The following is a 10,689-nucleotide window of genomic DNA, read 5'->3' as shown; positions in this document are numbered from 1 at the left end:
AAATATATTTTTTTGTTTCTTTTTAGTTATACATGACAATAGAATTCATTTTGACATAATTACAAAAGTATGGAATATAATTTGTTCTAATACAATTCCCAGTACTTCTCCTTCTCTTCCTTTCCTCCCATCCACTGTTCCCTTCCATCTACTGATCTTTCTGCTATTTACTTCTAGTTTTTAAAATTTTTTTTTAAATTAGCATTTGTGGATACACATGATGGTGAAATTCACTGTGGCATATTCGTATATGTAAATCGGAATGTTAGGTTAGATTCATTCCATTTTAACAATGTGTTTTAAAAGCTGATCAACAAAGAGATCTTCAGGGGACTAAAGGTTGTATTAGGCTTAAAAGCCAGATCTTGCTCTTGGAGTCACAACCAGGCACTGGGGTTTTCTTTTAGAGTGAGGAAAGAAGATTATCATCTTCTAATCTGATTTGCACCAAGATTTCCTTTTAGGTGAACTTGAAAATATACAAACCAAACCTGCTTTGCTCAATTTAGGCTTCTTCTGAAATTGGGGTGGGGGGAAGCTGAGGACTAAAATAGAACAGGAGTTGATATCCAAAGAAGATTAAAAGATTTCTGGCAATTGCTGCAGAATGCTAGGGACACATATGCATAGTTTGAGAAGTAGGAGAACACAGCACAGGTCACACAGAGAGAAGCTTGCAGCCCTGAAGTGGGAGAATATGTTGTGGAGAAAAGAATACAGGTTGGAGCTCTCTGAGCAGAGGAGCTTCATTTATGGAGAATAAATCATTGTCTTTGATTAGATCTCAGATCCTTTTGGTGTCCTAAAAAAGGAAGGGGGAAAAAAAGGCAAGTGAGTTTTATTTGCAGTGTAAGGTAAATTGAGTTTCTCTGAATTTTTAAAGTCAGTCTAGGGTGCCATTAACATTTCTTTCAGGGGATAGAAATATAAATACCAAGAAGAACCCTCTCAGTGGGAGGATAACAGCAATAAGAAATATGAAAATCCCTGATAATCATGATTGAGCTCTGGTGCCTCCATTCACAGCAAGATACTATATCAACAACATTAAATTCATTCATTTGCTCAACAAATATTTATTGAGCATCTATCATGTGCCAAGCATTGTACTAGATGCTGGAAACACAGATTAGAACAAAACAGACAGGGTCTCTGACCTTATAACACTTAATTCTTAGAGGAAAATGCAGACAAGAAACAAGTGAATGGCAATTAATAATATAACTTCAGTTAGTGATTAGGAATGGGGAGAAAATAAAACAGAGTGCTTGATAGAGAATGCCTTGTGGGCGTGGGGATTGAAGACCTTTATACTGAGATACGAGGGAGTCAGCCACATCCAGATCTGGGGTAATGTACCTGGCTCAGGAAACTGCAACACAAAGACCACAGAAAGTTTAAGAAAGGGAAAGAAAGTCCTTGTGGTTGAACTTACAGAGGGGAAGAGAATGGTAGATAATTTGTTAGAAGAAATAGGAAAGGGTAGATCAATTAGAGGGTTGGGGACTGATAATAAGGGCCTTGGATTTTGTTTCAAGCGCAATAAGAAGCCCTTGGAGGGTTTAAATAAAAAAAAAATATTGTGATCAAGATTCAAAGAGACAGACTGAGGAGAATGTGGAGAATAGACTGAAAGGCACAAAGATTGAACAGGTAGATGCATTACAAAGCCATTACAATAGTGGTTCAGGCAAGAAAGAAACTATGGTGTTTTAGGCTAAGAAGAAGTTGCAATAGAGAATCTGGGGAAACTTGGTATTTTTCAACCTGGGTAGTGTGAAGCCCTAAGGATCAGAAGAAGTACATCAAGGGTGGTCAGGAAAGCAGAGAACTGAAGAGGTAAAGTACCTACCTTTATGGCCTCCATTCAACCAGATCAAGGTCTGGAGCATCTTAGATAGGCTCATAATGTTACATCTCTTGAAAAAATAAAATATTTTTACATTTTCATTCATCATTCAGAGATGAGAGAGGACCTTGTCTTTGGGGAAGAAAGCCCTAGACACGATGTTTAGCCTTTCCTCTGTTTTCATGAGTGATTCTGCTCTGGCCTCACACTTGCAAACTGGTTTAGTCAAAGAAAACTCTATGTCATAGGCCTCATGCAAACTTAGAAAGTAGTTTAGCAATGTTGGCTGTTAATGTGTACTGGAGAAATCCAGAGCTCACCTCCTTCCCTTATAATTACGAATACTGTTCCTTTCAATAACGTGCTGTATTGCTAGAAAGAATTCTGGAAAATACATTTTTTTAAACATCTTGTTACATTCCCAGTGTTTTCAGTAAACTTTTTTGATTTCCTTTTCAAACCCTTAGCTCAGCTTTTCCTTTAGCCCTAGCATTATCCATTTTTCTCTTTCAATTGTTGGAATTGGGCACAAGTTGGCATTCTATAAAAGGGTTTTACTGTCCAAAATCAGGGCAAAACCATTGGTTTAAACTAACTTCTCACTTGATAATTAAGGAAATTGAGAGACAGACAGAAAGGGGTTTCAAGACTGCAGAATGAGTTAGTGGTTAAGGATGAGAATCACATCTGTCTCAGATGTTCTTTTCACCAAAATACAGATGTTTGAATAAATTACCTTAAAAATAAGCAAACAACCATAAAACATAGCATGAACAAAACAACCAACCAACCAAAAAAACAAAAGAAAAAGCAAAAACATATCATATATCACCTATTATAATACAGTTCAGATTTATTCTGGGAGGAGGATAACAGCCCCTCAGATAATCACTTCCTCTTCAGAGTTAATTATTCCAAGCTCCTAGGTACACTAGTCTTTTTTTTTTTTTTAATATATTTTATTTACATTTTTTAGTTCTCGGCAGACACAACATATTTGTTTGTATGTGGTGCTGAGGATCGAACCCGGGCCGCACGCCTGCCAGGGGAGCGCGCTACCCTTGAGCCATATCCCCAGCCCTGGTACACTAGTCTTGGTGTCCCAGAGATAAAGGAGGCAAGGTCCAGGGCAGAATTCAATGGAAAGGCCACTCCTTCTATGTAAGTAGAAGAAAACATAAGGCTTGGGAGCTATATTCTACCTATTCAAGGGGGGAAAATAACTTCAGTTTGTGCCTTGAAGGATCTAAGGCTAAATAAGGAGACACAAACCACATTTGGACTTGAGGTAGTCCCATGAACAGAGATTATCTGAGCAAACATGGCAATTGGAGGTGCTGGATAGGTAGGATTAGAGGGTTTTCAGTGGTGTGCTGGTAAATGTTTAACAGCAGGCTCTGGGAGGAGGGATAAGGCTGCATTTGTGATGTTTGCCCATTCTGTGCTGCAAATGATGGAATGATGGCTGATTTCAAGCTGTGAAGTAGGGAAGGGATGCATACAACTGGCTCCTTAGAGCCTGTGCTACCAGCAAAGCACACCATTGATCTTATATTCACCACTGGTTCTGGCTACCATGCCAGCTATTGAAAACTGGGCTGCGGGAGCCACAGGGGACAGTGGAATGGAACCAGGCTGAGCTGTCATATTCTCCTTTACAGCCACAGGACCTATAGTGAGCTGGGCCTCCCTTCTTACACATAGGCAGCTGCTTCCTGTTCTTTCTGAAGTATGTCTGGGCAGTCCTTCTCAACTCCCCTTATCCATGCCTGGAGTTTTACCACTAACAAATGATTCTTTCTTCTCTGTCTGGAGTCCTTTAAGAAAGTGGGAGCTGTTGGGTTGGGAGTGGTAAGTTTCTAGTACTTTCCTGTGGGCTCATTTTCTAGACTGGAGAGAGAGGTCCTGAGTTGGCAGGGTCTAGAGAGGGGCCAAGGCACTAACGTGGTTATAGAAGGTTGGAGAGATGATCTGGGGTCAGTGTTTTCATTTCTTACAATCTGCAATTTAGTGAGCCCTCTGACAGAGCCAGCAGAGGAGATCACAGATTCTCTTTACCCTGATGTCCTTGAGTAAAGCCCATGGCTTATCTGTCCTAGGGGAAAGAGCTTTCAATTGGCCTTGAGAAGTTGTTTCAGGACAGCTTTGAAAGATTCCATTCTACCTCGGGCCATAGTTTATATCAATTCCAGGTAGCATTAAACGTGAAAGGCAAAAACCTTAAAACTTTAAGAATAAAATATGGAAGAAGATCCATGTGATTTCAAGGTCTGAAGGGGTTTATTAAACAAGAGTCACAAAGTACTTAAAATGAAGAGATAAATTGAATCACATTACTATTAAAATTAACAATCTCTTCTTCAAAAGGTACCCTCAAAAAGATAAGAGTAATATCAGGGAGAATATATTTATGACACAAGAAATTGTGATTAATATACAAAGTAGAAAAGTAACCCCTAAAATTTATATGAACTACATCAACAAACTAACGGAATTACAGATGTGAAGAGTTAAAAAAAATAAGGGAATGACATGAACAGGCAATTCACAAAAGAGGAAACACAGATGGCCAACATTCATATGACAGTAGTTCAGTATCATTGGTAGTCAACAGTATAGTCTACCCATTTTGTTCCAGTTGGATTAGCCGGTAAGATATTTAAAAAGTGGATAAAATATGTAAAAACGAGACAAAATGCTGAGCAGTGTGGAAATTGGTACAATCAACTTGGCAATTTGACTCCATCTTATAAATTTGAAACTGGATGTGCTTATAACTCAGCAATTTCACCTGATTATGCTCTTGAGCATGGTTTCATAAGCTCAGCACTCTTGACGGTTTGGCTGGATAATTCTGGCCTATGTAGGGTCTTCCTGTGTATTGTAGACTGGCAGCACACTGCCTGCTAGCCCCTTGCCAGTAACAGCCCTTTGCTCCCCTTCTCCAGTGGCGCCCTAAGGATGATGACCCAAATCATGTCTGGATATTGTCAAAAGTTTCCCAAGTGGGAAAATTGCCCTGGGTTGAGAACCACTGCTCTAGTATTTACTGAAACATTAAAATTCGTTGCAAAATTATTCTTAATTAAAAATGGGAAATGATTAAAATATATTTACCAACACTAGAATGGATACGTAAATTGTGGTGTATTCACACAATGGATTACTGCATAGTAATAAAGCAAATAAACTTTGAAAAGTTTTGAAATAAAATTTTAGTGAAAAATAAAATTTCAGAAGAGTACAAACAGCATGATTCCATTTTTATAGCATCTAAAAACAAGTAAAACAAATGCAAAAAAAACCTCACCTCTTATCTCTCAGGTGGATGATCTTGACTAGGTTCCTTTCCTTATGTCTGCCTTGGCTTTCCCAAATGGAAAAAAAAAAAAAAACATGTAGGGTGTGGAGTGGAAATTGGGGTTGGTAAAGATATACATATCCTACTCCATTGTGTGCTCATAGCAGATATGAATAATTGATTACAAAACTCATTCTTTCTATGTTGGGAAAAACCTTCCTAGTTAAACAATAGAACTTCAGGCAATTGATTACATGTAGCAAGAGAGAATGAGTCTATATTTTTCTTCAAAGTGTTTCATTCTCTGAATCCCCTCCCATTCATTCTATATTTGTTATACTAATTAGTTTGGGAGCCCTTTAAAGGAAGAGAGGATGGTTCATTTCCACTGATCACTCCCTTTTCTCCAAGTTAAGGACAACTAGGGTTTTGCTGAAAACTGTCTGACTGGAAAACACCATTTCTTATATCTTTTGCACCATCTACATCCCAGACCAAGAATTCAACAAATCTACCTGAGTCCCCTAAATGGGTGTTGGCTGCCCATGAGCTAAGCCCATTTAGCATGCTAGGGTCACATTCAAAAGAACCAGTCTTTACTTTCTGCTGGAGGTTTGTGAAAAGGACAAGGGAACTTGAAGAAATCAGGAGTGAGGAGAAGAGATGGACTCAAAATGAGTGAAGAGAGAATGTGGCATGAGCTTCTGACGGGGGCTAATACTAGGGAGGAACAGAAATATCGTAAGTAGACTTTTCTCTTTCTAGACTCTGCCTCTTCAGCTATCAACCCTGACAAATGAAGGAGATGGTTTCTCTGATTCTCTGATTCCAAAGCAACTGACTCAAACTGAGCAAGAGTTAAAACCTAGAAGATTTTACAACCAAGCACAGTTCGCCCTCCAGTGGCAGAAAACCAGTAACTCAAATGGTGGTTGAAAGCTCAATTCTCACTTTCATTGGATGTCGGAAATGTCCTTTTTCTTTTGCTCTTAACTGGATTCTTTATAGATTTCTATCCTCAATTCAGGATTCTATGCAGATTTTTTTTTAAATTTTGGGATGCTTCACAGTAGTTTTATGTCATGGTGTCTGTATCTAAGAATGTCTCAGCTGAAATTAACCACAAAATTATTTAGTTTTTTCTTATACCTAAGAAGAAATGAAAGTACTCAGAGGTAGAGGGACTGGAATGACTCTGTGACCTACATTTTTTGGTTCCCAATTCAGTGCTTGTTCCACTCTGTGTCTTGGCTTCCTATAGCAGTATGCTTTGTACATCCACTACGGGTGGGACCATGTTGGTCATTATTGGGGAAATAATGATTACAGTAACCAAATACTGAGTCTTACTCTATACAGGAAACTATTCTAAGTGCGCCATATTTATTATCTTATTAATTCTCACAACAACCTCATGAGAGAGTACAATTATGTTTATCTATAGATGAAGAAACTGAGGCTCAAAGTGGCAAGAAGAGAGTTACTAATGGAAGTAGACATATGTCCCTGCCTTCAAGTCATTTTCAGCCTAATCAGAAAGACGGGTTTACTTATCTTTGGAAGGTAAGATATATGTGTTATTAATTATGTTCCATTTTTCTAGGACACACAGAGCAGGACTCCAAGGCCTGTGTTTTTTCTAAGTGCATTTCTTTGTAATGCTGATGAAGAGCCTAACAGCAGTGCTCACGTTTTCATGTCACATAACCATTTCTGCCAAGCAACAGTGGCCCTCTGAAGCATTTCATTTTGGGGCTCAGGAGGAACTCATGTTTGAACAATCAGTGATCTCTGCTATGGTCGCAGGAGAGAGGCAGTTGGCATGATGCCACATATTTACCATAATTGCTCTAAATGAATGAAATTCTGCAAAGCTTACAGATTCTTCTGTGTTCTCTGTAGCTACAGAAGCAAGGACAAGTTTACAGAGACGCAGACATTCAGGCCCCATCTCAGACCTTCTGAATGACCATTTTTATAATAACCCAAACCTGAGACATTAGTACAGTTCTGTGTGTACAGTTCCATAATTTTTAACATGTGTATAGATGTGGGGAGCCACATCACAATCAAGATGCAGAACAGCTCAATAACTCAAACAAGTATACAAACAAACAAAGCAAAGCAAAACAAAACTCCTCTCTCCTGCTCTCCCTCTGTAGACACATCTTCCTCCATCCTTACCCCTATTGACCACCACGTATTCTCAGTCACTGAGGTTTTTTATAATGTCGTATAAATAGAAGCACACAGTGGGTAGTCTTTTGAGACTGGCTTCTTTAACTTGACAAAATGCCTTTCATAAATGGTTTTTAATAGTGTATTTTGTTCTTTGTCAGATATAAAGAAAATACCGTTTAGTAAAATTCTGTGGCTCCATAGGAAGATGGTGACTTCACTCACTTAAATGTCAAGTTTAAGTTATGCTAGGAATCTGTCAATATAATCCCTCAGGGGTGTCTGTGCTCTTTAGGTGTGAACTGGATCCCGAGTTTTCTTTCCAGACACTCAATCTGGTGTCACGTTGAATTATTATTATTTGGTATTTGCTCTACTTCATAAAATGCTCATTCATATTCCTTTATTAGGCTAACATTTTCTTTACTTTTTCTTATTTTAAATAACATTTTTTAAAGGTTGGTATTCCTTTTCTGTCTTTTGTAAATCAGACTTCCATGAAACTCTCAAACACTGGCTGCCATCTACCAAACAGAGTGGGACAAAATTAAACGTTCTTTTAAAAAATATGTTTTGAAACAAAGAGTTCCACAGGTGTATTATCAAGAAGGAGTCTTATAAGAAGGAAAGCAGTAACAGAAGCTTTAAAACTCTACCCTAGAATATAATTTTCATTATCATATTCATCTTTTATATTTTAAGTCAAAAATTCCCATCCATCATCCCTGTGAAATCAACATCCCCAAATCCAGGCCAGTTATCCTTATTACCCTTTTGCAGATGAGAAAAGTGAGGACTAGAGGAGAAAAGGATTAGTCAAGGTTACACAGCTGGTTGGTGATAGAATCAAAGTAGAAAGCAAAACTTTGGGTTCTATTGTGCTTAGTAAACATTCCATATTGCAGAAGGTTATTTCTCTTGATAGAACAATTACACTCAGAAGACAGGAATAGTCTTATTAAAACACACACACACACACACACACACACAAAACAAAGACTTTTAAAATAATGGCAACTTTAAAAGACTTCATGAATATATTGATAATGCTTCTCTTCCCTTACATTATTTTTGCTGGACTCCAGTCACACAGAACAGCCTGGTTTGAGGATATAATCTATTTGTCATTACACAAACAGACAGTTTTGTTTCCAGAGAATAAGACCATAAATACTGAGATTGTTTTCTAGTTCAATTCCCCTGTTTCCCATTTTAGGGCTTTCCGAGAATGGAGGCTATTATGAAGTAGGACTTATTAGAAAATAAGAGAGCATTCTTTTCTCCAATGGAGTCGCCATGGGATCTGGTAGCTACTTCTTTACATCATTCTGATCAGGTTTATTGGGTCACTTTACAATTCATGGAATAAGTGACATTTCAGAGGAAGTAGTTATAATTTTAAATCACATCTTCAGGGCCCCTTTGGCATTTGATCTGAAATGTGTTGCACATTCGTAATTTGGGAGCCAATGTCTTCAAAGTCATGAACACTAAAACTGAGAATCTCTTTAAACTTGATTAGGGCTTACAGAGTGGGAGAAGGCAATAGTTTTCCCTTGTGTATACTGCTTGCTTTATATTCTCTCAGCCACCCTTTCTCCCATTCCCAGGACATGCCCTGGACTCCCCCCAATCAAGAACAGTGCTCAGATGCTGCCCGCCTGTCCTGTCGGCATGACCTGTAGTCATCCCATGCCCTCAAAAGCTTACTCAGAATGAGCAATACGCCCAGAACGAATTCGTTAATTAATAAGGATGCTGGGAAGTTGTAAACACAGCTGCTGGCTGCTGGCTCTGCTGCCCTGCTTGCATGTGGCAAGTGAAGAAATGCTGGATGGTAACACAGGCTCATTGTTTGGGGCTCCCATAATTGAACTTGACAGAATATCCTTGGCAGGGGAGCCAACAGCAACATGGCAGTCTCTGCAGAGGTGCCCAGAGGCAGGACTCCTTTTTGCTTGGAGTTTCTATTCTTAAAGCGAACCTGACAATGAATCTTGGAGAAGAGTGGAAAGAGAGCAGCAACCTATTTACAAAACGACACACTTCCCAGTCATTGATCACTTGCTTGTGGTGAGTTCCTAGAGGACACAATAACTGACCTTTTCTTTCCAGATGTCCTTTAGTAGTATTTACTTATCCTTTACCCCAAACTGGGCTATGGCAGTTCCTCTTTCTGGAAGAAACACATTTGTTTCTCTAGCAGACAGAATTGCCTGATGAGATAGCACCTTAACTTTCCAAAAATTCAGACTCAAAAAATATTTTCAGACTTACTTTTTCACATGAACTCAAACCTTACTGATGCTAGTTTAGAGATGAATAAGCTGAGGTTCAAAGAGGTTAAGCAACTTGCATAAAGCCAAATAAGAAGCAAGTGGCAAGTCTAAAACTTGAGTGGCATCTTTAGTCTCTGCACCTTGTGCTTTCTCCCCTATGCCTCACCAGGCCTTCTGGGAGAAGCAAGAACTTTTAATGAGGTCTCAATATTGGCTTAGGGTGTTGGAATCCCTCAGCATGCCTGGAACCAAAGCTCAGAATTGCTGAGCAGCACTTCCTGAATCAATATTTGGACCAACACCCAAAGCTCACTAACAGTGTGTTCCGGTAGGAGAAAAAGGAAACTCACGGGGCAGCTTGATCGTAATTAAAAATGAGAGAAAAACAGGAAAACAAGTGCAGCCCCAGGCAGGCCAAAGATGATGCTGCTTTGATGAGTTTCTTCCTGCTCTTGGCAAAGTGTTTTCCATTCATTCTTTAGAAGGCCCAGACAATGTCCAGTGTTCCTAGAATTTCTAATACCTTTGAACACTTCAAGCTGACCAATACACACATTATGCACCATGATTTCCAAAGCATGATGATAGAGGCTGGCTGAGTGAAGCGGGTAGTGGGGAGTCAGAAACCAATAAACTAAATAATAAATCAAATATTTTTCTCATATATTTTTATAATACAATGTTTTTTTATGAGTTTCCTAAAATCCACTTTTAAGACTTAGGAAACTGGGTCAATTATGACAGATTGAATAAATGCAAGAATCTATAAATGTAGGCAGGTCTCAAGTTGCTAATATTAAGCCATTTTCTCTTCTCTGTGGTTTTTATTCTTTATATGTTTTTTGTTCTTTCTTTGATATTTAATTGTGATGAAATGATTTCCAGGACTTCATATGGAAGATGATACATCTTATCAGATAATGACTGTTTATTATAAGGAATTATATTATAATCCAAATTATATTATTCCATTATAAGGAATGTTATTATAATCCAAAATCTGTACAAAATAGTTGTATTATCTTGGAAAAATGGAAAATAATAATAATAATTGTTAGTTATAATAAACTTATTCCAATACA

General features: G+C 38.3%; 1 long non-coding RNA gene across 1 annotated transcript; it reads left to right on the top strand.

Moving 5' to 3' along the window:
• Nucleotides 1-2,950: 2,950 nt before the first annotated feature.
• Nucleotides 2,951-9,955, top strand: LOC125611971. Its single transcript, XR_007342210.1, has 3 exons — nt 2,951-3,010; nt 6,595-6,713; nt 8,939-9,955. It is a non-coding gene; the product is annotated as an uncharacterized LOC125611971 (long non-coding RNA).
• The last annotated feature ends 734 nt before the right edge of the window (nt 9,956-10,689 follow it).

This window comes from Marmota marmota, unplaced genomic scaffold, assembly GCF_001458135.2.
Source record: "Marmota marmota marmota unplaced genomic scaffold, marMar, whole genome shotgun sequence".
Lineage (NCBI taxonomy): Eukaryota > Metazoa > Chordata > Mammalia > Rodentia > Sciuridae > Marmota > Marmota marmota.
This window is presented reverse-complemented; position numbering and strand designations above follow the sequence as displayed.